Raw genomic sequence first — 25,964 nt, forward strand, 5'->3', positions numbered from 1 at the left:
GCTGGGATTAGTTTTCCAGCCCTGCTATAAAAATTTACCACAAACCAGGTACCTTAAATAAACAGAAATTCATTCTTTCACAGTTCAGATGCTTGAAGCCCAGCCCCAAGGTGTTGGCAGAGCCATACTTTCTCCAAGGTCCTAAGAAAAGATTCTTATTTGCATCTAACTAGCTGGTGCTGACTGCCAGTAATCCTTGGTGTTCCTTGGCTTGCAGAGGAATTACTCTCGTGTCAGTCAGCTTTCTCTTTGCTAAGATCACATACCAGATACCTCAGCTTAAAGGAAGACAGGTTTATTGGCTCATGGTTTCAGAGGGTTCAGTCTATGGTCCGCTGGCTCCATGAAGCATCATGGCAGAAGGGCTTGGGAGAGCAAAAATGCTTAGTTCATGGCAACCAGGAAACAGAGAAGAGAAACAGTTCCAGAGAAGAAGGGGTGAAGGACAGATACAGTATCCAAGATCTCACCTCCGTGGCCCACCCAGACACATCAGAAGTGTGCTTCACTCATCCCACAGGCAGCTCAAAAGGCAAGCAGGTTGACAATTAGACTTAACCCTCATAACTCTGACCTCTGCCTGTCATGATGGCGTGTTCTTCCCTCTGTGTCTGACTCTGTTTCTTCACATGGCTTTGATTCCTCTCTGTTTCTGTGCCCAAGTTTCCTTGTCTTAGAAGGACAGGAATTCTTAGGTCAGTGCCTATTTTTTACCCAGGATGCCCTCATCTTGATTACAACTGCAAAAGCCCTATTCCAAAATAAAAGGTCACACTCAGAGCTGAGGAGGGTTAAGAGTTCTACATATTTTTGGGAACCACAGTTCAACCCATCGTAGTCCCTTACACTCTATCCCTAAGTACTAGGAAAAAAATAACCTCTTAAATTTTTTAAAATACTAGTACTTTCATTAAAACATCCCTTGAAGAGCTAAGACTGTAGTGAAACACGACAGTCCCCCCCACCCCCCCGCAACATTCTAGAAGTATGGTCTCTGCCTCCCAGTGTCTGAAAACAGAGGGGCCAGCGTAAGGAGGTTGCGTTTGATGAGTGGTAACAGGGCCAAAGACAGAATTACAAGCCAGGCTTCCTGGGCTGCTGATCCAAGCAATTATCCAGGGCTCCCTGCGGCCTGAACACTTTGTGTGGCTGTCTCCTTGCCCACTCAGACACGGCTGAGCGTGACAAATGGCCATGAGCACAAACAGTGCCTAATGAGTCCAGTCACTTCAGGAGACCCATATTGATTCTCCAATGCACGTTCTGCTCAGTACCCATTGCTGTCAAGGGAGGAGTAGCTGCTGTACACATGGAGTGGAGGAATATCCAGCCAGTTGTTACCCAGCTCTGTGCAGACTGCATTTAGCTAGGGTTTCACGGTGACAGAGAATAGCCTCCTCGTGTGACAGGAACACACTCATTTTGACAGCACATTAGCCTCACCTTGTAGCTGCAGTGCATTGAAAACAAATGTTTCCCTGTGTGTGGAAGATGGACTTGATTTGATGGGGTATGGAATTATCTGAAGATTCATATGTTATGTTTGTGATGGGCTAATCACAGATGGCAAGGCACCTTCCTGGCAAGGTTCTCCCTGCCTCAGGCCTGATCTGTGGCAGGACAGAGGCTAAGATGAGGGGACTTTAGCCAAAGGAAAGGCCCCACTTTGCTGATAAAAGTCCTTAGAGATAAATTCACACTTTCTTGCTTGGAGGAGCTTGAGCAGGAGATATGCTGAAGCCCTGACTCTGGCACCTGGAATACGATCTTATTTGGAAAGAAATTCTTCATAAAGGAAATAAAGTTAAAATGAGATCATTAGAGTGGGACAGAATGGATAAAGAAAATGCAGTATTTATACCCAGTGGAGTAGTACGCTGCCATAAAGAGATAAATTTGAGTCATTTGTAGGAAAATGAATGCACCTTGAGAGCATAATGTTAAGTGAAATATTTCAGACACACAAGCTTAAATATCTATCATATGGGTCCTCTTATATAAGAAACCCAAAGTATAAGTAAATCACAGAGCGTGATGAAAGATAGACAATATGAAATAGGGAGATCTTTTGCAAATGTGAAGGGAACCAAGAGATGCAGGGAGGGGAAGGGAAAGGGGAATAAAGAGAATTAAGAAATATTAAGTACATGTACCTACTCCCTAAGATGAAGGTAAACACTATGAACTGCAAACATAAAGACAAAAATATCACTACAAAAAGGGAAATGTTTAGACACAGAGACACCACACACAAAAGAATGTCAACAAAAGAGCCAGAGAGAAAATGGCATCTCTGAGAGAGGCTGGGAGTGGTTCTCCCTGAGCCCTGAAGAAGCCCAACCCACCTGCATGTTCATTCAGCCTTGGAAACTCCCAACCCTTGAGACAACACATTTCTGTTGCTGAAACCATTCAGTTTGTGGAACTGTGCTGCAGCAGCGCGTGAAAACCTATAGGAGGTGAACAGTGTACCCCAAACGGTGAGGGCCGGGGCCTGAGGATTAGCTTGTTGCCATCACATAGGATTTTAGCATGGTTTTCTCAACATTAAAATAAAAATCAGTATAGAAATTGTCCTTTCTGTGATTCCCAAAGATGTCTGGCCACTACTGTGTTCACCACTCACTCTAATTTACATCGAGATGCCCTAACAGAAAGGTAGGAGGTCTATATTCAGAAACATCTTTTCTATGATTTTTCTGTATCAAAATATTTCAAATGACAGATGTTTATGGAAAAGTATAGTTTGGAAAATTAGTGATCACTTGAGTGGTCTACATCATCTATTTTTCTAGCTTTGTTCTTTACCTCTTTACTCCTCTTTGCTCTGCAGAAGCTTTGTTAGCAAAGGGTAAGGACCTTTCCAGGTTGTGTCTTGTGGCAGAGAACATGGTGATTTTAATGTGGTGAAGTTTGCTGATGTTAGGATTTGCTTTGCCTTCACCCTAGAGCAGTGATGATGAACCATTTAGAGCTTTCAATGATATGAACAGCCCAATACACATGTGTGCTGTGGTTTCACCATCAGTGCCCTAAATAATTGAATGTGGCTCATGGTTATTAATTAAAAAGACATCTTTATTTAATGGCTTATTGTTATGTGTGAGTGGTCTCTCTAAAGGGAGACCTGAGACCCCAGAGAACATCGACCTTTAAAGAAAGAAAAGGAGACAGCCTGGGGGATGAACAGCAGTTTATTCCTCTGATGCTGTTTGACAATCACAAAGGGAAGAAGCAAGGCTTTTATACATGTAGGAAAGCAGCTTAGTTATTCTGGCTATCATTTTTCTGATTTTAACCTCTGGACTTAACCAGTGACTTTAAGTGACTCATAAAAGCTATAGGCAAATTTACAAGTCCCTCATTTCCATTCACCAATCCCGTACATCTAAGAGCACACTGCAGCCCTCTTATTAGATGGTATCAAGAGAGCAGAGTGACTTCAGCAGAAATCAAGCCCACCGGCCCACCACAAACATCACAGATGTGCATAGTGAGTCATATCTCTCTCACCACCCATAGAGGCATTGGGTCGCAGTCCTCTGACCCCAGACAATGGTTACTAAGAAAACTAGGAAAACCTGTTTTTCTCCTGTAAAATTTTTACAACATCTCTTAAAGATTCCTGGAATTCTTTTAACAAACAGACTTGTGGAAATTCCCAGAAATGACTTCTTAATTTTCTCAGTTAACTAACTTCTTGTGATCAATTCTTACAACAAAATAACTAAATTCTACAATTTCCCACAATTCCCCCTTTTTAATTTTATTTAGGTTAAATTCTTGATTATAACGTTGAGAAGATTAAGAGACGGGATCTTGACAGGCCAGGAATGGAGACGTCTTATGCTGGCTCAATTCAATGTTTGGTCCTTCTATACTTTTATAAAACAGCAAGAAATATAGTAAAAGAGGAAATAATGTTGAAAAAAGTCATCCTTAAATCCATTAATTATTGTATAAAGGGAATAGAGATGGTTTCTGTTTTTGTTTTAGTACATAAGTAATTCCTTTTTTTGGGAACAATCCCACACAGTAAGGTAGGCATTGTATGCCACAACACGATAACAACAAACATATGATAACAATTAATGACTACAAGAAAAAGCTGTTTTAACCATTGCCTATTAGGCAACCATTGGGTTAATCATTGAAACAAATCCCATCCTAATTTTTCATTATGTATTTTCTCTGTCAATTCTTCTAATTGTTTTATTTTTTCTTGAATCCCTGGGCTATTGTCAGTCATATTTTAGCAACACATTTTTTTTTATTTTTTTGCATCCTTGATGATGGAACAAGAGCAAGTAATCTATTGCTCCCCTGTTGTCCAGTATAGCCTGTTGGTGTTCTTGTAACTGCTGATTAATTAATGCCAAGGCAGATGAAGTAGCATTTAGACCTTTGACCACCTTGCATGCCAATTTTTGTACCGCCTTTTCTGCATGAATTCCTATGGCAGGCTGAGCAAGCACAGGCACTATCATAGGTATCACTTGAGCAACTATCAAGAGACCTACATCATCATCACATCCTGGTTCAGTATAGGGTGACCAATGTTTAATTCTTTTGGGCGCTATCAAATCAGTTCGATCTGGCAATATTATGGCTAAGTGACTTAGGCAGCACCGAGTCTCAGACAAGTAAGCAGGGATATAATTAAACGTTACTCCTTCACATGTATAAAACCATCCTGATGGTAAAGGTACATGACCATCATTATATGTGATTTCTTGTTCCTCATAACAGGTCATTTTTCTAACTTTTGTAATCTTAGACATTTTGTAGTACAATTTTTATATATAGCACATTGTGTATTGTTTAACATAATCATCTGAGGTGTATATAACTTAATAGCATTTTTTGGTTTCAAATAAGAAGGGGTCCTCCAATTGTAACTATCTTTATATGTAAGATTTTTTCCTGGGATGTCTTTAAACGGTATAAGTTTGTATCAGACTCAAGGGAGTGCACACCGGGATGAGACAACTCCCTAATACATAATGTAAATTTACATCTACAGTTAAACAGAACTCAGACAAACTAAGTGATTGTGCCAGCTGAATCCAAACATTACCAGCAAGGTCTAATTGTTTTTGGGGTAATATTGCCAATGTTCCAGAAAATAATGACTTAAAAATAATGATCATAATAAATGCTGAATTACGGGTCAATATAGCAAACATTATCATTCCCAACAAAAGTGATCTGCCAATTTTTCTTTCTACCTCTTGGACTTTATAAAAGTTTTTGTTTGAATCTAAGAACATTTTGTTAGAATAAAGAGGGAGAGTCCAAAAGGAATCATGAATATATGTTATAGGTTTTACATTTTTCCAATCTTTAATTATAATAGTACTAGTACCATTTTGAGGGGCCCAATCATCACAGTTTGACATATTTACACCTACCTGAGCAGTGGATGAATTTAATAGAGATATTATAGTAAGGAAGAAAAGTCCTGAGTGTCTAGGCTCGGGTGGGCTGGGCCCATAGATGACATGCAGTCTTGAGCCTCTGTTACCAGATTAGTTAACATATCCCAGTCAGGGAGTTTGGACTGGTATTTAGCATGAGCCATTTTCTTCCTTTTTCTCCTTGGTTTAAGAGATAGCTTTCTAATTTTTTGAACGACTTCTTCCTATCCTTCTGGAATAGTGCTTAAGGGTTGTTTAAGCACTATTTGTCCTTGGAGACCCATTGTCAAGGTTGATGTCTTGATTCCGGAATTTAATTCTTCATTCAGGAAGCCAGATTTGGGTCGTTCCACCATCTGTGGAAATACAAGCATATCCCTTCCCCTTTGCAAGCATTTGTCCTGGTGTCCAATTATCATGATCTAATTTTACCCAGACTGGTTGAGGTGATTCTGAGTCAATTTCTTTCTTTTTTTTTTTTTACTAAATTCTTTTATTGATACATTGTAGGTATACAACACAATTATGTTTCTCTTTGGGAATTGTACCTTTACATAATGCATCTTGGTTCTTATTTTTTTCCCATTCCTACCCCTTCCTTGACCCCCTCCACCCTTCCCTATTTACAAAGACTTTATTTCCATTTTTTCCATTTCTCAGCATTTTTCCTTTCCCTTCTTTCCTTTCCCCTGCCCCTCCCACTACCCCTACCCCTTTGGACCTTTTCTTCCTATTTTACATTATCGATTATTCATTCTAATCATCGGTACATTTTAGGTATACAATATAATGACATTCATCACTGGAAATTTGCACCTTTACATAGTCTGTCTTGGTTCTTATTTTTCACCCTTGCCCAGCCCTCCCTTCAACCCCTCCAGTCCTCCCTATTTACAAAGATTTTGTTCCTATTTTTCCATTTTCTCGTATTAATCCCATTCCCTTCTATCCTTTCCTCTAGCCCTCCCACTTCCTTCCCCTTTGCCCCTTTTCTTCCTATTTCACATTACCTATTATACATTTAGTCCTTATTTATACTTTCAGTTTCTCACACCAGAGAAACTATTCGGAATTTATTCATGTGTGTCCTATTTATTTCACTTAAGAGTATTGCCTCAATGTGCATCCACTTAGCTATAGATGTCTCTAATTTCTCATTTTTTATGGCTGAGTAGTAATCCATTTTATTAAAAAACCACACATTTTCTTTATCCAGTCTCCAGTTGATGGGCATTTGGGCTGTTTCCAAGTTTTAGCTACCACAAACTGTGCTGCTGTGAACATGGGTGCACATATATCACTGTGGTATGATTCTTTTAATTCTTTAGGGAAGATCCCCAGCAGTGGAATAGTGGGGTCAAATGGGACTTCCAGTCCTAGTTCTTTGAGGTATCTCCATACTGATTTGCACAGTGGTTGCAGCAGTCTACACTCCCACCAGCAGTGGAGCAGGGTTCCTCTTTCCCCACAGCCCCACCAGCATTTGTTATTGGTTGATTTCATGATAGCAGCCATTCTTTCTGGAGTGAAGTGGAATCTCAGTGTTGTTTTCATTTGCATCTCTCCAATGACCAGTGATGTTGAACATTTTTTCATGTGTTTATTTGCTATTTCTACTTCTTTGTCTGAGAAATGTCTGTTCATTTCAGATGCCCATTTTTGGATTGGATCTTTAAATTTGGGAGGTCTGATCTTTTTAAATTCTTTATAGATTTGAGATAGTAGATCTTTGTCTGAGGAAGAGCAGGTGAAGATTTTTTTCCCACATTGTGGGTTGCCTCTTCACACTGCTGGTGGTTTCTCTTGCTGTGCAGAAGCCTTTTAATAAGAAGAGATCCCATTTGTTGATTGTTTGTGCTAGTTCACGGGCAACTGAGGTTTTGTTCATAAAATCTTTTCCTACACCAATGTCTTCAAGGGTTCTACCTAACCTCTGTTCCAACTGGTTCAGAGTTTCTATTTTAATATTTAGATCTTTAACCCATTTTTATTTTAGTTTAGTGCATGGTGAGAGATACAGGTCTAGTTTTAATCTTTGGGAAGTTGAAGCCCAATTTTTCCAGTACCATTTATTAAAGAGGCTATCTTTCCTTCAGTGAGAGTGTTTGGCTCCTTTGTCGAAGATGAGATGGCTGAGTGTGTCTGGCCTTGTTTCTGCATCTTCTAATGTGTTCCACTGGTCCTCAAGTCTGTTTCTTTGCCAGTACCATGCTGTTTTTATCACAGTAGCTTTGTAGTATAGTTGCAGGTTGGGGCTTGTGATACCCCGTGCCATGTCTCTGTTGCCTAGAATTGCTTTTGCTATTCTGGGTCTCTTCTTGCTCCAAATGAATTTTTGGATTGTTTTCTCAAGGTCCATAAAGTATGCTGCTGGTATTTCAAATGGAATTGCATTCAATCTATATAACAGTTTTGGAAGTATGGCCATTTTCACTCTATTAATCCTTCCTACCCAGGAGCAGGGGATGTCTGTCCATTTTCTGATATCATCTTCAATCTCTCTTTTCAGAGTGCCATAGTTTTCAGAGAAGAGTTCTTTGATTTCTTTCATTAGGATGATTCCTAGGTATTTCAGTTTTTTGGATGCTATTGTGAAAGGAATTATTTGCCCTATTTCTCTCTCAGTGAGTCTGTCATTTGTGTAGAGGAAAGCTATTGATTTTTGTGTGTGGACCTTGTAACCAGCTACTTGACTGAATTTGGTTATTAAGTCTAGAAGACTTTTGGTGGAGTTCTTGGGGTCTTCTATATAGAGTACCATGTCATCTGCAAATAATGACAATTTGACTTCTTCATTACCTATCTTTATTCCTTTTATTTCTTTCTCTTGTCTAATTGCCGTGGCTAATGTTTCCAGAACTATATTGAACAAGAGTGGTGATAGTGGACATCCTTGTCTTGTTCCTGATTTTAGTGTGAAGGGTTTCAGTTTTTTGATTATTTAGTATAATGTTGGCTGTTGGTTTTTCATAGATGGCTTCTACCAGTTTGAGGTAGAGACCATCTATTCCAATTTTTTGTAGGGTTTTTATCATAAATGCATGTTGGATTTTGTCAAATGCTTTTTCTGCATCTATGGAGATAATCATACGGTTTTTGTCCTAGGCTCTATTGATATAGTGTATTACATTGATTGATTTGCATATATTGAACCATCCCTGCATCCCTGGGATGAATCCCACTTGATCAGGGTATATGATCTTCTTGATGATCTTCTGCATTCTGTTTGCCATTATCTTATTAAGGATTTTTGCATCTATGTTCATTAGTGAGATTGGTCTATAGTTCTCTTTTTCAGTTGGGTCTTTCTCTGCTTTGGGGATCAAGGTGATGCTTGCTTCCAGGAATGAATTTGGGAGTATTGCTTCCCTTTCAATTTCATTGAAGAGTTTAAACAGTAGTGGCAGCAGTTCCTCTCTAAGTGTCTTGTAGAATTCAGCAGTGAAGCCATCAGGGCCTGGGCTTTTCTTAGTTGATAAGTTTTTAATTACATTTTCAATTTCATTGGTTGATATTGGGTTGTTCAGAGTTTTTAGGCCTTCTTCATTCAACTTTGGTAATTCATATGTATCTAGGAATCTGTCCATTCCTTCTGTGTTGTCCATCTTATTGGTGTATAGGTTCTGGAAGTAGGTATTGATGATCCTCTGGATTTCTGCTGGGTCTGTTGTCATTTCACCCTTTTCATTCCTAATTGCATGGATTTGGGCCTTTTCTTTCCTTTTTCTGACAAGGTTGGCTAAAGGTTTGTCAATTTTGTTGATTCTTTCAAAGAACCAACTCTTGGCTTCATTGATTTTTTGTATTGTTCTCTTAGTCTCCATTGCATTGATTCCTCCTCTGATCTTTATAATTTCCTCCTTTGTATGAGTTTTGGGGTTGTCCTGCTCTTCTTTTTCTAGAAGTTTGAGGTTCAGCATGAGGTTGTTTAATTGGGCTCGTTCTGTTTTCCTAATATGCATATTCACTGCTATGAGTTTCCCTTGTAAGACTGCTTTCATTGTGTCCCATAGATTCTGATATGTTGTATTGTCATTGTCATTTAATTGAAGGAACTGTCTGATTTCTTCTTTAATTTCCTCTGTGACCCATTGGTTATTCAGAAGTGTGTTGTTCAATTTCCACGTGTTTATGAAATTTTTTGAATTTCTTTTGCTATGGATCTCCAATTTCATTGCACTATGGTCTGATAATATACAGGGGATAAGTTTAATTCCTTTGCACTTCCTTAAACATGTTCTATGTGTGAGGATGTGGTCTATTTTGGAGAATGACCCATGTGCAGCTGAGAAGAATGTGTATTGTGATTTTGTGGGGTGGAAGACTCTGTAAACATCTGTTAACTTCATTTGTTCAAGAGTTCAATTGAGTTCTAATATTTCATTACTTATTTTTTGTCTAGTTGGTCTATCTACTTGTGACAGTGGGGTGTTGAGGTCCCCCACCGCAATTGTATTAGTGCATATATGACTTTTCATGTCCATTAGTATTTGTTTTATATAGTTGGGTGCACTAGTGTTTGGTGCATAGATATTTATGACTGTCATCTCTTCCTCTTGGATTCTTCCCTTTACAAGGATGTAGTGTCCTTCTTCATCTCTATTAATCAGTGTTGGTTTGAAATCTACTTGATCTGCCAAGAGGATAGCTACTCCTGCTTTTTTTCAGGTTCCTGTCACATGGAGTATTGTTTTCCCCCCTTTAACTTTCAGTCTATGAGTTTCCTTTTGAATTAAGTGTGTTTCTTGTATGCAGCATATTGTTGCTGAGTCAATTTCCTTAAAATGTTTTTCAGTCTGAGATTCAATGTCTCCTTGTGGCAAATTTAAAAAATTTAATGTAAATAAATTAATATGTAAAAGTTGATGTGGTGTTTGTATTGTTTCATAAATTTCTTATAGGTTACATTTTGTCCTTCACCTAAAGAATCAATTTCCTTTGCCCCATATTCCTTTTCCCCGTATTCCCCCTTTTTTATTTTATTTAGTTGTAATTTTAATGTATGATGAGTTCATTCTACAAGTGCCTGTCCCTGAGGGTTATAAGGAATGCCAGTAACATGTGTAATATGATGTTTTTATAAAAATTTTTAAAATTTTAAGCTAGTATACGCAGGTCCATTATCTGTTTTTATAGATCCAGGAACTTCCATTATAGCAAAACATTCTAATAAATGAACAATAACATGTTTAGTTGATTCTCCTGTATGAGCAGAGGCCCATATGAATTTGGAATAAGTATCAACAGATACATGTAAATAACAGAATTTGCCAAATGGAGGATAATGAGTAACATCCATCTGCCTGGAATTATTTGTTTTTGAAAATACCTTGGTGGTCATACACGCTGATGTATGAGGTGTCCAACACCGTGGCCCATACCACCAAGCTCAGCACGTCAGGCAGGCTGCGCTCGTCCTCGGCCAGCACCAGCCCCACGTGCACCGGCAGCTTCCACAGTGCACGGCCCTCTGAGGGCCAGCGCAGCTGGGCCAGGCCGGTGGAGCCTGCGTGGGCCCTAACGGGGTGGCGCCGGGGCCTCCTGGGTGCCAGGGGCTCATGCTGCATGAAGCCGAGCGGCGCTAGGACCATGGTAGTGGTGGCGTGGCAGCAGCGTCTCTAGGCCAACGTCCAGGCACCGAAGCAGGTGCACAGCTGGGCGGACAGCGCGCGGTGCAGGAAGAGCAGCGTGTGCAGCAGCCGCCACGCCAGCTCACTCGGGCCCGTCATGTTTGCTCCACACAGGGCGCCCGCTACCCCCTGCCGCCATGGCGGGCCATCTTTACTCAGCGTCTGCCCGCATAGGCACTTTGCTCCCCAATGCCTCACCTCACCCTTGCTGCCATCTTCCCCTGAGCTACTTTTTGAGGAGGAAGAAGAATCAGTATTAAATTCCTCTCTTTTGCGATTTTGGAGAGGATATGATTTTGTTATGGGCTGTTTTTTAGATTTGGCTTTTAAAGATTTATTATTGTTTTTAACTAACGGCATAGGCTGATCTATAGGTTCTAAAAGACCTTGTTGCTTGGGCATAGTTTTATTAGACATTTTTGCTCCTTGTGCTGAGGAACAAAGGTTTTTAATTTTTCCTTCGGCTGGAGTTAACATAGAAGGAGCCGAGGGTGTAACTTGAGGGGGAGGTAAAGGAGCCAAAGGACAAGGAAACCCTTCTTCATCAGATTTATCATCCTTATCCTGAGGTATAATTTGAATTAAATCATTTGTTGCATTTTTCTCATCTTCCTCAATTAAACCTTGTTCTTTAAGAGCTGATTTAGCCTGATCTGATAACTCTGTTTGTGCAGTTAAGCCTTCAGCACTGTGAAGGACAAGCTGTATTGTAATAGCAGTTTTCCAAAACCTGCCATCAATCATTATTTCTTCTCTATAAGCCTTTTGAACACAAGCAAGCACTTCACTCCATTTATCCTCATACCAGCCCTCCTTGAACTCAGCCAAATTATAAAATCTGTTTGCTGTATCCAAACATCATTTTAGATCCTCCTTATGAATCTTAAATCCAAACCTCTTTAATAAAAGTTTAAGGTTTGAAATGGCTTCACCAAACTGTGAAGACCCCAGTGCCATTGTTAACCAGAAATTCCCAAGTCTTCCCTGACTCACAGAAGGCTGATCACTCCCTTATTTTCACCTTACCTCCACTGAGAGGATTCGAGGTCCCTGTTTGGGCCCCACTTGTTGGTGGTCTCTCTAGAGGGAGACCTGGAACCCCAGAAAGCACCGACTTTTAAAGAAAGAAAAGGAGACAGCCTGGGGGACGAACAGCAGTTTAATTCCTCTGGCACTACTTGACAATCACAAAGGGAAGAAGCAAGGCTTTCATACATGTAGGAAAGCAGCTTAGTTATTCTGGCTATTGTCTTTCTGATTTTAACCTCTGGATTTAACCAGTGACTTTAAGTGACTCATAAAAGCTACAGGAGAATTCACAAGTCCCCTGTTTCCATTCACCAATCCTGTACATCAAAGAGCACACCGTAGCCCTCTTCTTGTCAGATGGTATCAAGAGAGCAGGACGATTTCAGGCAAAATCAAGCCCACCGGCCCGCCACAAACATCACAGATGTGCATAGGGAGTCCTGTCTCTCTCACCATCCATAGAGTCATTGGGTAGCAGTCATCTGACCCCAGACAGTCGTTACTAAGAAAACTAGGAAAACCTGTTTTTCTCCTGTAAAATTTTTACAACATCTCTTAAAGTTTCCTGGAATTCTTTTAACAAACAGACTTGTGGAAATTCCCAGAAATGACTTCTTAATTTTCTCAGTTAACTAACTTCTTGTGATCAATTCTTACAACTAAATAATTAAATTCTACAATTTCCCACAGTTATGAGTGTTCACTTGGTAGACAGAGTGCCACAAAACTTAAACTCTATCTTATTTAGAAAGGAAATCTAAAATTTCTAAATCTGTCGCCTCAATTTTAAAGCCTGAGGAAAGTTTCAGTAGGAAAGGCCAGGACAAAACCATCCAGTTATTTTAATGTGACAGTGTTAATTGGGTTTTTACAGTAGCCTGAGTGAAAGGAAAACTTCAAAAGCAGCTGGTTGCATTATTAAACAACTCTAATTTCTATACCTTTCCCCTTCTATTGTGATAAACTTGTCTCTGTAACATTTCAAAGAGGCACCATGTGCATAATAAGACTCTTTTCATGTGAAAATTTGCCAGAAACTTACAATAAGTGGGAAGATCTCTTAGTTCTCTGTTCTTTGTTGTTGTTTTGTTTTTGGTCCCAGAAATTGAACTCAGGGCCTTGCATTTGCCATGCAGGCATTGTGCCACTGAGCTACATTCCCGGCCCCCAGTTCTCTGCTCTGAACAGTGGATATGATGCTGGCTTCCCTCAGCATTTCTGCACTGTCAACTGGTTTTGGTCACTGTTGTTGGTCTCATGGGAATGTTCTGCAGTGTGGGAGAACCCAGAACAAGAATGCTTGTTTCTGACTGAGGTTCTGTGTGGTTCTGAGCATAATGTAAGTGACTGTCATGCATCAGACCTGGATCTGGAGGGTCCCTGGATGTTACATCCACATAGGAGTGGTGAGCTAGAATGTCCCCAGATAGCTGTAGACCTTGGAGTCTGCTGAAAATTACAGACACTTTAGAATACAGCTTTGTATTAGAGAGTACACTGACAGACTCCAGTCTACAAGCCCGTCTGGCCCACCAGCTGTTTCTGTGAATAAAGCTTTATTGCAACATGGCTACACTAGTTTCTGTGTTGCCTGTGGTTGTGCTCAAGCTGTGGTGGTGGAGTTGCCTAGTTATGACCAACATTAAATGACCTGTAGATTCTAAAACATTTACTATCTCTCCCTTTGCAAAAAATTTTGCCAAGCCCTTATCATAGAATATCAGTTCTATACCCTCTCCTCCAACCACCCCCACCAAAATAATTGATTATTTTCTTATCTCCTTCCAAAATTATAGTTGGATAGAATCATAAAATCTTGGTGACCTATGAGGCCTTAGACATAATCTAGCCTAATACCTATACAAAAATGTAAAAACATGACTTGCAAAGAATATTAAGAGGTGCACTTATTTTAAATGAATTCTTACTCCACTAAAGTTAAGTCTATTTTGTAGTTTGAGAAGACCAAAATAACTCACTTTACTTTTCTAATGGACACCTTCAAATCTGTAACAAGTTACTAGGTTTTCCTCTAGAGTCCTCCATGAGTGAACCGTGTCCTGCTGTAAAGTCACACTAGGAGGTTGCCGACCCTCCCTGGGGCTAGGATCCCACATTTTCTTGTCATGCCTTCTCAAGGACTCCAGTTTGAATGGAAGATTTGTTTACTGAGAACATTCTACTTGGCCACAGACCTTGGGAGGATTCACATGCTTTACTTAGGGTAATTCGAAGCACAGACTTTACAGTTAAGCCAAGCCCCCTTGGAAGAGGCTACTGAAGCTCTCTAAATGATCATCTGGATTTTTAATGTGATTGTGTCTTTCACCACAACATTTTTATTCCACTAATAAAGTCGTGTCTTATGAATGCTCTAGTTAACAAAAAAATGCATGTGAAAAGAGAAATGAAAATTGATGTAAGAATATTCTCTGTCTCTGTCTGTTTCTCTGTTTGTCTGTCTCTCTTCATCTTTATCTGTCAATCTGTCTCTTCCTGTCTCTGTCTCCCTGTCTGTCTGTCTCATTAATTTCTACTGTCAGAGCAGGAGCCTGAGGTGGGGGCTTTCCCAACTCTCCAGAATCACTCTGATGCTGAGTGAGCCACGTGAAATCACTCACAAGCTGTGATGTGATAGGTTTCCTTCATGCCATAGCAATTCATAAAAGACATGGGTTGCAGCTTAGATTGAACCTGATTTTAAATTAAACAAAGGAGAGCATTTTGGTGTGTATAGATTATTCTGAGAAATAATCACATTCACATTTATTTCTACTGTGAGAAATATTCAGTGAATTGGAAACAAAAAGCAAGCATGATGGAATGAATTTTAGAGCAAATCTTGCTAGGGAAATATTTTGATACTCCTGGCAGCACACAGACTTCTTTCCTGCATGATAATTGGAAATTAATACAAATACACGGAGTTAGTCCCTTGACAGCTGTGGAACACAGGGCTTGCAGGACTGGTTGCTTGAACATAAAGCTGGTTGTAGGAAGCCAAACAGAATATACATTTAGAGGGATTGCCATCAAGATAAATATATAAGAAGATAATAAGTATTCCAGAAATTGCTATGTCTCATGGAAGACAGCTTGTCAGGACATTAAGCCACTGGCCATGTTGACTGCCTTCCCCTCGCTGGCTGTGTCTGCTTCTTGGTTTTGAGCCTCCTGGGATCTGGGTTCATGGTTTGTTTCCCCTTTGATTCTTCAGTCAACTATTTGATCCTCAGAGGCAGAAACAGGTCATTTGGTACTGTAAATTCCCCACTTACCTTTTATCCCAAATCCCCCTCTGGAGAAATAGCCTTGTAATAACAATCTAGTATAACTAGATTAGTTAGTGTCTTCTGAATGAAAGAGAAGCCCAAGAAAAATGATTACTAATAGGTAAACACCTGATCATTTTAGTATTGATTGCAGGAGACAGATGGGAATGAAAGAAAGGATTTGTCCTTTATCCAATGACAGGAAGTGAGGAAATTGCTACCATGATTACAAATGACTTTAGAAATTTGACAAAAGGAAGAAGAGAAATAGGCCAATGGTATAGGAGGAGAAAGGAGGATACAACTTAGGAAATTATTACTTTAAAGACAGTGAGAACCTGAGGATGTTTTACACTTGTTGAAGGAGGCAATGGAGGGGAAAAGCAGATGACAAAGCTGTATGAGCTGGTCACAAAAAAGTGAGGTCAAAGATGAGAAGAGCCTTTGTCAAGAGAAGGGGTGTCAGGATATGGGAGCTTGTGAGAGGTGTGTGAGGCTCAGGCACTGGGCACTGTCCATCAGCTGCCTGTGGACACAGGCAGGGACCTGAGGGAGCAGGGCTGGAAAGTCCAGCAATGAAGTCACTGTTTTCAGAGTGGTCTCAGAGGACCATGTGGGGACCTTGGGCCTGGAGGATTGGTCAAGGCCAGGAAGGAGGAGACAAACATCTGGGCTCTGAATGAAACAGGAGTGGCAAAGCACTGTGAGCCTGGCTTGGAGTCTTACCCTGACAAGTGGAGTGTCACTAGTTAAACCAGGGTCCAGGGACTATGAAGGACTGTAACAGTTGGGTAAACACTGAATGGGAACAGCAGAGAGTCATAGACTTAAAGCCACAGGTTTACATCTGTAGTTTGTTTGTTCATTCTGGAGAGAACTGGAGCAATGTTATTCTAGTTATAGCACATGTGTGTCCCCGTGCCTGCAGCAGGGATGCTCACAGAATGACTTTGTGCTTTCTCTGATCTGGTGGGAGGGTCAGGTGAAGCTAATTCACAACCCAGAGTAACACAAGATTATGGCTTGAACACAAAACTGCTTTCTTCAAACACCAGGAGGCCAAGAGAAACTTTCTTGAAAATGTCAGTTCCCTGAGGACTGACTACCCCACTTGGGGTACATCAGGCCAGAAGTGAGGGCAGATTGTAGATGAGGGAGAGTGTACTGTGGAAACTGGCCCACTGGAAGGCAAGGATGGCTGGATCCCAGGATTCTAGATGGGATCTAGGTGCAAAGGATGTAGTGCTTACCTTGTGTCTTGAGGTGGGTGGAAATCCTCAAAGTGCTTGCAGTTTAGAAGAATTTCTTAGGACTTCTTGAGTGCAGACTGCAGGAAATAATCTGTGAGCTAGACTAGGAGGACAAGTGAGAGTGTCTACCCTTTTCTGTATCCTGGATGGTGGAGAAAGGTAAATTCCTGTGGGCACACCAAGAAGGATTAGCAGTAGGGATTTGGGGGAGAGTCTGGCTACAGTCTGGCTTCACTTGTAGGCATCTGATTGTGGATACTGTACTATCCTTCGCCAAGATGTTTTGATTTCTATCAGTACAATTCAGAAAGAGGACATGGTGTGGCACTGTAGTGGTAACTCTAGCCAGCAGGTGTTTACACATAAGTAACAAACACAATTTACTAAACACAGATATTCTTTTAATGACTGAGTTCTGGTCCTGAAACTAGGTTGTTAAATGAATCAGTCACTAAATGAAGAACTGTATGTAGTATGTACATGACAGTATTCAGAACGAAGAAATTGTCAAAGGAAATTCCAACTTGGTGACTTTGCTTTTATTTGCATAATTCTGACAGGCAGTACTATAATGTGGAACTGAACATAAGACTATGGTACTGTCTAGAGTATTGTTAAAAATAACAATACCCTACTGTAGAAGAAGCCACCATAAGGCTGCACTGCTGCTCATGTTCCTGAGTCATAAATCCGGGTGTGTGTCCTGAGACTGAGCAGCAGGTTGCAGGTCCCAGCAGAGAGCCTGGATCATAAATCCCAACAGTTGTTAAACAGGTAGCACATTAAAGAAGGAATATCTGGACACATTTGATCAGAGGGACAATTCTTATTTTAGGTGTAATTTATTATTAACCTGCTAAGCATTTCACATATTTGATCTCCTTTTCCTTAATCTCATACTGAACTGTATCCCAAATTTATGAATACGAAAAAAGAATTTGTGAGAAATAAGCAACTTGTGCTTTTAAATATTTTAGAAACAGATGAGCATATTATATACAAATACATGGTCTGGTGGGAGGGGCGGCTGAATTAAAATAAAATTTATTAGCATATTAAAGAGATAGCATGTCCACTTGATCTTCAGGTGGTTGTAATTCACAGTTTGGGAGTCAAAACTGGGGGCAGAGAGTATCTAACCCTAAATCTGGTGTGTGCGTGTGTGTGTGTGTGTGTGTGTATGTATGAATCAATTCAGGTTATCCCAATCTCTCCCTTTTTTGCAGTACTGGGACATAAATCTGAACCCACGGGTGCTTTACCATTGAGCTACATCCCTGGTCCTTATTTCTAATTTTTATGTTGAGACAGTGTCTCACTGAGTTGCCCTGGCTGGGCTCAAACTTGCCAGCTTCCTGCCTCAGCTCCTCAGTGCTGGGATCACAGGTGGGCACTCATCCTGGTCTTTGCACTCAGGATGGATGCTCCATGAATGTGGCTCCCGGCTTCTCTCTCCCTTCTCCTCACTGAGTCTGAGCAGGAACTCCAGAAGAGGAGCTGGGCCACACTCGGCTTCCTCCTGCCCCATCTCCTCTGGAGCCCCTGGCTGCTCAAGCACTTTGCCCAGCAGGCCCTGCCTGTGGCCTGGCCAGAGGTGGGAGAGCTGTTGGGTCCTGGGTTTTCTCCCTGATTGATGTGGAGCCCCAGAGAGGTAATGGGGTTGTGTCCTGGGTGCCCTTCTGAGACCCAGTGCCTGGGTTCCCTGTCACCCCACTGCCTGCCTCATATACTGGGACATCCTGTGCCATGGTCATTCCCTGGGTCATGCATTTCTATCCCTGTATGAGATGCTTGAGTGAAAGGGCAGCCTCAGCTTGCCCAAGTGACCCCAGTGGCCCAAGACTGAAGCCCCTGAGTGTGCGATCCCCTGAGACATCTGGGTTTGTCCTTGATGCTACTTTTGACTTCCAAGCCAAGGGCAATAAACTTCATCCTGGTTATTCCTCTCCACTTTGCCTAAACTTTTAAAAAATCTCTTTCAATGAAAAAGGAATTGGAGAAACAACTCTCTTCACAATAGCATCCAAAAAATTGAAATACCTAGGAATCAGCCTAAAAAAAGAAATCAAAGACCTCTTCTCTGGAAACTACAGCACTCTGAAAAGAGAGATTGAAGATGATATCAGAAAATGCAAAGATATTCCTTTTCCTGGGTAGGAAGGCTCAACATAGTGAAAATGGCCATACTTCCAAAACTGCTATATAGATTCAATGCAATCCCAATTGAAATCCCAGCAGCATACTTCACAGACCTTGAGAAAACAATCCAAAAATTCATTTGGAACCAGAAGAGACCTAGAATAGCAAAAGCAATTTAGCAAAATTTAGCAATTTAACAAAATAGCAAAAGACAAGGAAGGAGGTATCACAAACCCCAACTTGAAATTATACTACAAAGTTACTGTGATAAACAAAGCATGGTACTGGCAAAGAAACAGACCTGAGGACCAGTGGAACAGATTGGAAGATGCAGAAACAACTCCAAACACACTAAGCCACCTCATCTTTGACAAAGGAGCCAAAGACCCTCACTGGAGGAAAGATAGCCTCTTTAATAAATGGTGCTGGAAAAATTGGGTTTCAACTTGCCAAAGATTATAACTAGACTTGTATCTCTCACCATGCACTAAACTAAAATTGAAATGGATTAAAGATCTAAATATCAAGACAGAAACACTAAACCAGCTGGAAGAGAGGTTAGGTAGAACTCTTGAAGACATTGGTGTAGGAAACGATTTCATGAACAAAACCAAAGTTGCATATGAGGTAGCATAAAGAATCAACAAATGAAATTTCTTCTTATTAAAAAGCTTCTGGACAGCAAGAGAAACCACCAACAGCGTGAAGAGACAACCCACAATGTGGGAAAATATTTTTACCAAGTGTTCCTCAAACAAAGGTCTACTTTCTAGAATATATAAAGAACTTTAAAAAATCAGACTTCCCAAATATAAAGATCCAACCAAAAAATGGGTATCTGAAATGAACAATTCTCAGACAAAGAAGTAGAAATAGCAAATAAACATATGAAAAATGTTCAACATCACTGGTCATTTGAGCGATGCAAATGAAAACAATGCTGAGATTCCACTTCACCCCAGAAAGTATGGCTGCTATCATGAAATCAACCAATAACAGATGCTGACTGGGCTGTTAGAAAAAAGGAGCCCTACTCCACTGCTGGTGGGAGTGTATACTGGTACAACCACTGTTGAAATAAGTATGAGGATACTTCAAAGAACTAGGACTGGAAGTCCCATTTGACCCAGCTATTCCCCTGCTGGATATCTTCCCCAAGGAATTAAAAGAATCATACCACAGTGATATATGTGCACCCATGTTCATAGTGGCATAGTTTGTAATAGCTAAAGCTTGGAAACAGCCCGGTTGCCCATCAACTGGAGACTGGATAAAGAAGATGTGGTTTTTTTATAACATGGAGTACCACTCAGCCATAAAGAATGAGAAACTAGAGACATTTGTAGCTAAATGGATGCACATAGAGGTGATACCCTTAAGTGAAATAAATAGGACACACATGTGTAAATACCGGAGTTTCTCTAGTGTGAGAAACTGAAAGTGTAAATAAGGATCAAAATGTATAATAGATAATGTGAAATAGGAAGAAAAGTTACAAAGGGGAAGGGGAAGTGGGAGGGGTAGGGAAAGGAAAGAGGAGAATGGAATAAATGTGAGAAAAGGAAAAAATGGGAACAAAGTTTTTGTGAATAGGGAGGAGTGGAGGGGGTGAAGGGAGGGCAGGGGAAGGGGGAAAAGTAAGAATCAAGAGAGATTATGTAAAGGTGCAAATCTTCAATAATAAATGTTATTATATTGTATACCTGAAATGTACTAGTAAAATTAATAATAAAAAATGTCTTTCAAAAATTAAAGGCAATCTTCAGTGCATTTTCACAATCGCCTTTACAATCAGCAGGTGGTTGATGCCTGTAATCCTACCACTGCGGGAGGCTGAACAAAGACATCTCAAGTTTGAGCCCAGTTTGGTCAACCTCGTGACCAGGGAGACCCTGCTTCAAAATAAAAAATAAAGAGGGCTGGGACTGTAGGTCAGTGTGGAGGCCCTGGCTTCAATCCCCAGTATTCCCTAACACACACACAAATGAAGGCATCAGTTCAGTGTCTATTCAGAGCATCTTTCCTCATATTTAACATTTCCTCTCTGACATGTTCTTTCCATTTTTATTCTCATGTAACCTTTATCACTGTAATTTTCATTTGTGGAAATTTTTTCTGTACGAAGTTATATGCATTAGAATACATTCAACTCTATAATTTTACTCTGAATTTATCTTACGTTAGAAATATTCTGCAGTCTATGGGTAAAATCAGCTTTTTATTCTGAACAAAAATCACAAACAATTGTGAGGGAGAAATTTCCTGAAGAAAAGAGCATAGTGATGTAAGAGATATTAGGAATATTTTGACCTGAATGCCAGAGCTCTGTCTAGAAATGAGAACTATCTTGGTGATAACTTCTGGTCTGTAGTAGTAGCTCCAGCATACAGCTGGCAAGTTAAAATCCTGCAGGCTCTTGGAGTTTTTATGTTTTTAAAATATTTTCTCTGTCGACTGGGGAAACCCAAGGTCATTCTGTGAAGGGCAGGTGGCTTGTTTGCTTTCTCCTTTCTTCATTGACTTGAAGTGAGGATTTCTCAAGCATCAGAGCCAAGCTTTTGGCCCTGACCCTGAACTTCCTCTCTTGGGTGGTGTTGCACCAGTGAGAATGAACCAACCAGAGACCAATATTAAATCCACACAGGAGTTTATTACCAGCAGGGACCTGAGCTGCATCACTCAAGCCCGACTGGGGGAAGATTAACATATTTTATACACCTTTGAGGCCAACAGTTTTTAGGCCCCCCTATGGGATAGAACTAGTAAAGCAAGCAAAAGGTACAGAAGTGGAATGTCCTGCTGTTAGAACATTTGTAAAACAATAGTTGATTGTTATTTCTAAAGAGACTTTCTAAGGGGAGGAGGTTTTTAAGCTTCCGCCTTCTGAATTCATCTAAAGGGCAGGCAGGTGGGTCAAGCAGCAATATGGAGTCTGTCTTGCTAACTACGGTCCTTCAGGTGGGACTATGTCAAATGTGCTTCTTAGAAGTTGATCTGGTGTGGAGGAATCACTGATAGTGAGCAACTCCCAGCAATTTAAACCAAAAATTCTGTTTTCCCCTAAACGGAAGACACATTTTTTCAGGAAATACAAAGGTTAAACCTTTCATCTTATTTATAGTTACTACTTATGATTACTTTTCTTCTTTAATTCTTCTAGGCAGTTGGAGGATCTAGGCTTTGTTGTCCGTTTCATCCTTCACTAAGCAATATCATCTTCTTAGTTAAAAAATGCAGCAGCAAGAAGACAATTTTTAGGAGTGGCAGATTTCCTCCCAGAAATTGTAGTTTTCTGCACGTAGTACAAGGAGGCAGTGTCCCCCACAATCTGTGGATAGGGCCACTTGTTTCGGGACAGAAAGAGCAATAGCATGCTGTCCAAAGTCACAGGGAGCCAGTGAATACAAAAGGAAGCTAAAATGGTTGTGGCATATCTATGGCAATAGAAGAAATACTCTTATTTGTACTGAACTAAAAGCTTTTTGCTTATGAAAGTTATCATTTATTAGTCATTGGTGGGGAATTAGCTTGCTTGCTTAAATCTTCTGTCTTCTGATTTCTGGTTGAATTTGATAGACGTTTTCCTTCTTTTTTAGACTTTGTGATACAAATCTTCATACATCCAAGAAACAAAACCTTTGTGAAACTTTTAGTCCTTTGCTGAAAACATTTCTACATTCTGAGTCCTGAGTGGACTATTTTGAAAGTCTGATTTAGTTTTTCCTCCAGAGATAACATTCATTGACTGATTTTAGCATTTACCGAGACCCAGTACCCTAGTTACTTTTCAGTGAGTGATAAATCAGGACCAGCTTAATGGAGATATTTTTTCTCAGCTCCAACAAAGACCCAGGGGCTCCATTTCTCATTGTGTGCAAATTGTGGTCCCCATAAAGCAATACGTGGATTTGATAGACTGAACACATTGACTTAATAACTAACAATTCCAGTAATCTATGTGGGATCTCATTTTTATCTTTTTCCCCTCCGAGTGGTTTGTGTCATATTCCTAACAGCAGAAGATGCTGGCTTGCCTTTCTGAGGCCTGAGTGAAACTACCCCAAGTCTAGGGCTGACAGTGTAGAAATCGAGTCAGGTGATATTGATACATGGAAGGTTCTCTCTCTCTCTCTCTCTCTCTCTCTCTCTCTCACACACACACACACACACACACACTGTACAATTAAGATGTTTTAAAAATCCCCTGTCACCTTTAGTTTGTGAAAAAAGCTCAGGGCAAGAGTCTCTGCTGCAGGAGAGGTTCTTTATGGAAATGCAAATGTGTTGGCCACTTGACTGCTAGAAATGACAGTAAAATGCTTTCCTGGGAGGTTTTTCTTTGCTTCTGGGTTTAATCTTAAAATAGGGAGGTCACAAAAATAAAAATGCATAGAGAAACAAACAACAGACACTTCTTTCAATTTGCACAATGATATCAATGTCTTAGTGCTTATCTATTGGTACTGGTACGTAAAAGTAGGTATTGTTTTATGTTTTTTTTCTTTTTAGAAAAGGAAAAGCAGTCACACGATATGACTATGATGTAGCTATCATCTAGGAGTGATCACATTCCTTGTCTCAGGTCTGACTCTTCTCCTCGTGGGCCATCTCCCAGCACAAGGGCAGCAGTGGCCATGTACAGACCCTGCAGAGTGGACCAAAGACAGAGGACAGTGCCAGGGGCCTAGAAGCCATCATCTCTGGTGTCAGGGCAAAGCTTGGCTTCATTGGCCTGGGGTCACCACTGGCAGCTCTTGGTCTTGGTCCAGCCTTAGTGTTTCCATGTGGGGATTTCAATATTTTAAAGCTTGAACATTTCAAGGTGAAAGTCTGAAGATGAAGCTTGGAGGCGCAACTCCCTGCCTGAGGTTCTCATCCCCAGACTATCCCAACAGGATGTTAGTCTTCTTATACATTGCTGCCACCCTCTGCTCAGGGAGGGCATTTCCCTCTTCTAAGCTAAGTCCTGGGCTGAAAGACCCCAACGTGGAGATTCAGCAGAAGAGGCAGCTGTGGTGGGTTCTCCCCCACTCCACGCAGGTTGTCAAAGCCTCCTGAGAAAGGAGGATTCCCAGGGGAGGGGAGATCAGCTTCCGGTGAGGACAAAGTGCTACAGCCAGGATCCCTTGCTCTTCGTGCCCACTTATGAGCAGTTTTGCAGGGCAAAGTGAAGGCATTGATGGAAGAGCCCTTGTGTTCCCTGGTGCTGAATCATTGGAGCAGTTGTTTGAATAGATTATGGAAGCAGAGTCTGAAATTAGCAGGTGTTTCCAAATCATTTATTTCAAAGCTATTGGCCTGAATAGCTCAGTGTCATATGTTCTGAGAGCATGGAGGACCTGAGGGACAGACTGAGGCTGGAGGAAGAAGGAGAGAAGATTGGGCAGGACTGATTCCAGCTGTCTTTCCATTTGCAAGGGACCCCAGGCAGAGAATCAGTCAGGAGCTGCTGCGGAGGTGCAGACCCTGTGGGGCAAGAACGAGAACAAAGTGTTAAGGTTTCCAGCTAAAATGTCCCTTGGTGCTGTGCACTCATAAGCGGGGCTTTTGGATTTGGCTGGGTCGTGGCGGCGCGGGACCAACCAGCGGGTTCCCCTGCTGATGAGTTTATAGCTGAATGTGTTGTTAGGGCTGGGGTCCAGTTGGAAGCGGGTCCCTAGGGGCATGGCCTGGCCAGGTGCATCTCCCTCCCCAGCTCCTAACTTCTCTGTTTTCTGGCCACCATGGACACATTTTCCTCAGCCAGGCCCTCTGCCATGCTGCTCCTGCCCTGTAGCCAGCAGATCGTGGACTGAAACCATGAGCCAAAATAAACCTGTCCTCCTTTGAGTAGTGGGTGTTGGATATTTTGTCTCAACAACAAGTGACTGAGACAGCCCTTTCCACTGTGGAGTGCTGCCATGGCAAGTTTCCAGGCTCCAGGGGCAGAGCGAAGGTTCATCAAGACGCTCTCACATGTGCTGGGCAAACTGCAGGCTCCGCGTTCCCCGGCAAAGAGCTGAAGGGGGCACTTCACCCCCTTCCTGCTGCAACTCTCTGTCCACAGCTCACACTAACATATGCATCGCACACACACTGTCACAGCTACACACTCCATGGGTAGACACATGCAGTCAGTTGTGCTCTCGCATGCCCACACCTACCATGAACACACACCTACACACTCATAGATGCGCTCACATGCATAGCCTCACACATTCACCTCATTGTCCACTCACACACACAGACACACTCACAAACACATTTCAGCCTTGTTCTACAAGTGTACACATTCTCACACCCAGGCTCTCGTAAATGCGTGCACGCACGCACACACACACACACACACACACACACACACTTCCCTATGCTGAGGACCAAGGACTCATCTGCCCTGGGCCTCAGCCCCAGCTGGTGGGGACTGACTCTGTCAGATGCCCGTGACCTGAGGGCAGCCGAGTCCCACTCTGCTCCCCATCGCCATGGTTACTGCATGTGGCCTCCTTCGTTAGCTCAGGCACAGTGGGGTGGAGAGGACGTAGATCAGCCACATGTGTGCAGCTTCTTGTTGGGCTCTTTATCCACTGTGATCATCTTGTGGCTCGATGACCGTATCTGCTGGGACACTCGGGAATTAAATGGTGCGAGCAACCTCGCCTCCCATCACTCTGTAGCTGTAGGCTCCAAGTGGTCCTGCCCTTGTCTGGAATATTAATTACTCATGGAGAAGAGCTTTGCTTCAAGGACCTCTGATAGCTGTGCAAACCCCAGTCTTGGGTAAATGCTCTTGTTCCCATGAATGGAAGGGGAAACCAGGAAAAGGATTCCAGGGAGGAAAGGGGTCTCCACTGGGAATTGGTAGTCATGCCTTAAGAAGCCTGCTGCAGCCTCCAGCTGGGTGCACACAGGGACAGCCCCAGGCTTTCCCCAGCTCCCGGGCCTTTCTTCACTGGTGTAAATGAGGTTGCCCAAGTCTTTGCCTGTAGGACACTGAATCACACCAGCTGGTTGTAGGAAAATCAGACATAGCAAGTGTCCTCCGGCACTGAGTGCCTTCTGCTTACTGCAATCTGCAGTTCTGAGGTCTGACTTTGTGGGGCACTCACAGTTGTCTTTCATTTCTGAGTCCTTGCCCCGATCACCTGACAACAGCTCACTATGTCAATCTTCTCTGCAAAGCAAGGTCCCACCAAGACCCTTGCCCACAGATTCCAGCAGTGGACACCTGAGCTCACTCTGCAGAGAGCT

This window comes from Heterocephalus glaber, unplaced genomic scaffold, assembly GCF_053883595.1.
Source record: "Heterocephalus glaber isolate CG9 unplaced genomic scaffold, H.glaber_assembly_v1.0 deba00001537, whole genome shotgun sequence".
Taxonomy (NCBI): Eukaryota; Metazoa; Chordata; class Mammalia; order Rodentia; family Bathyergidae; genus Heterocephalus; species Heterocephalus glaber.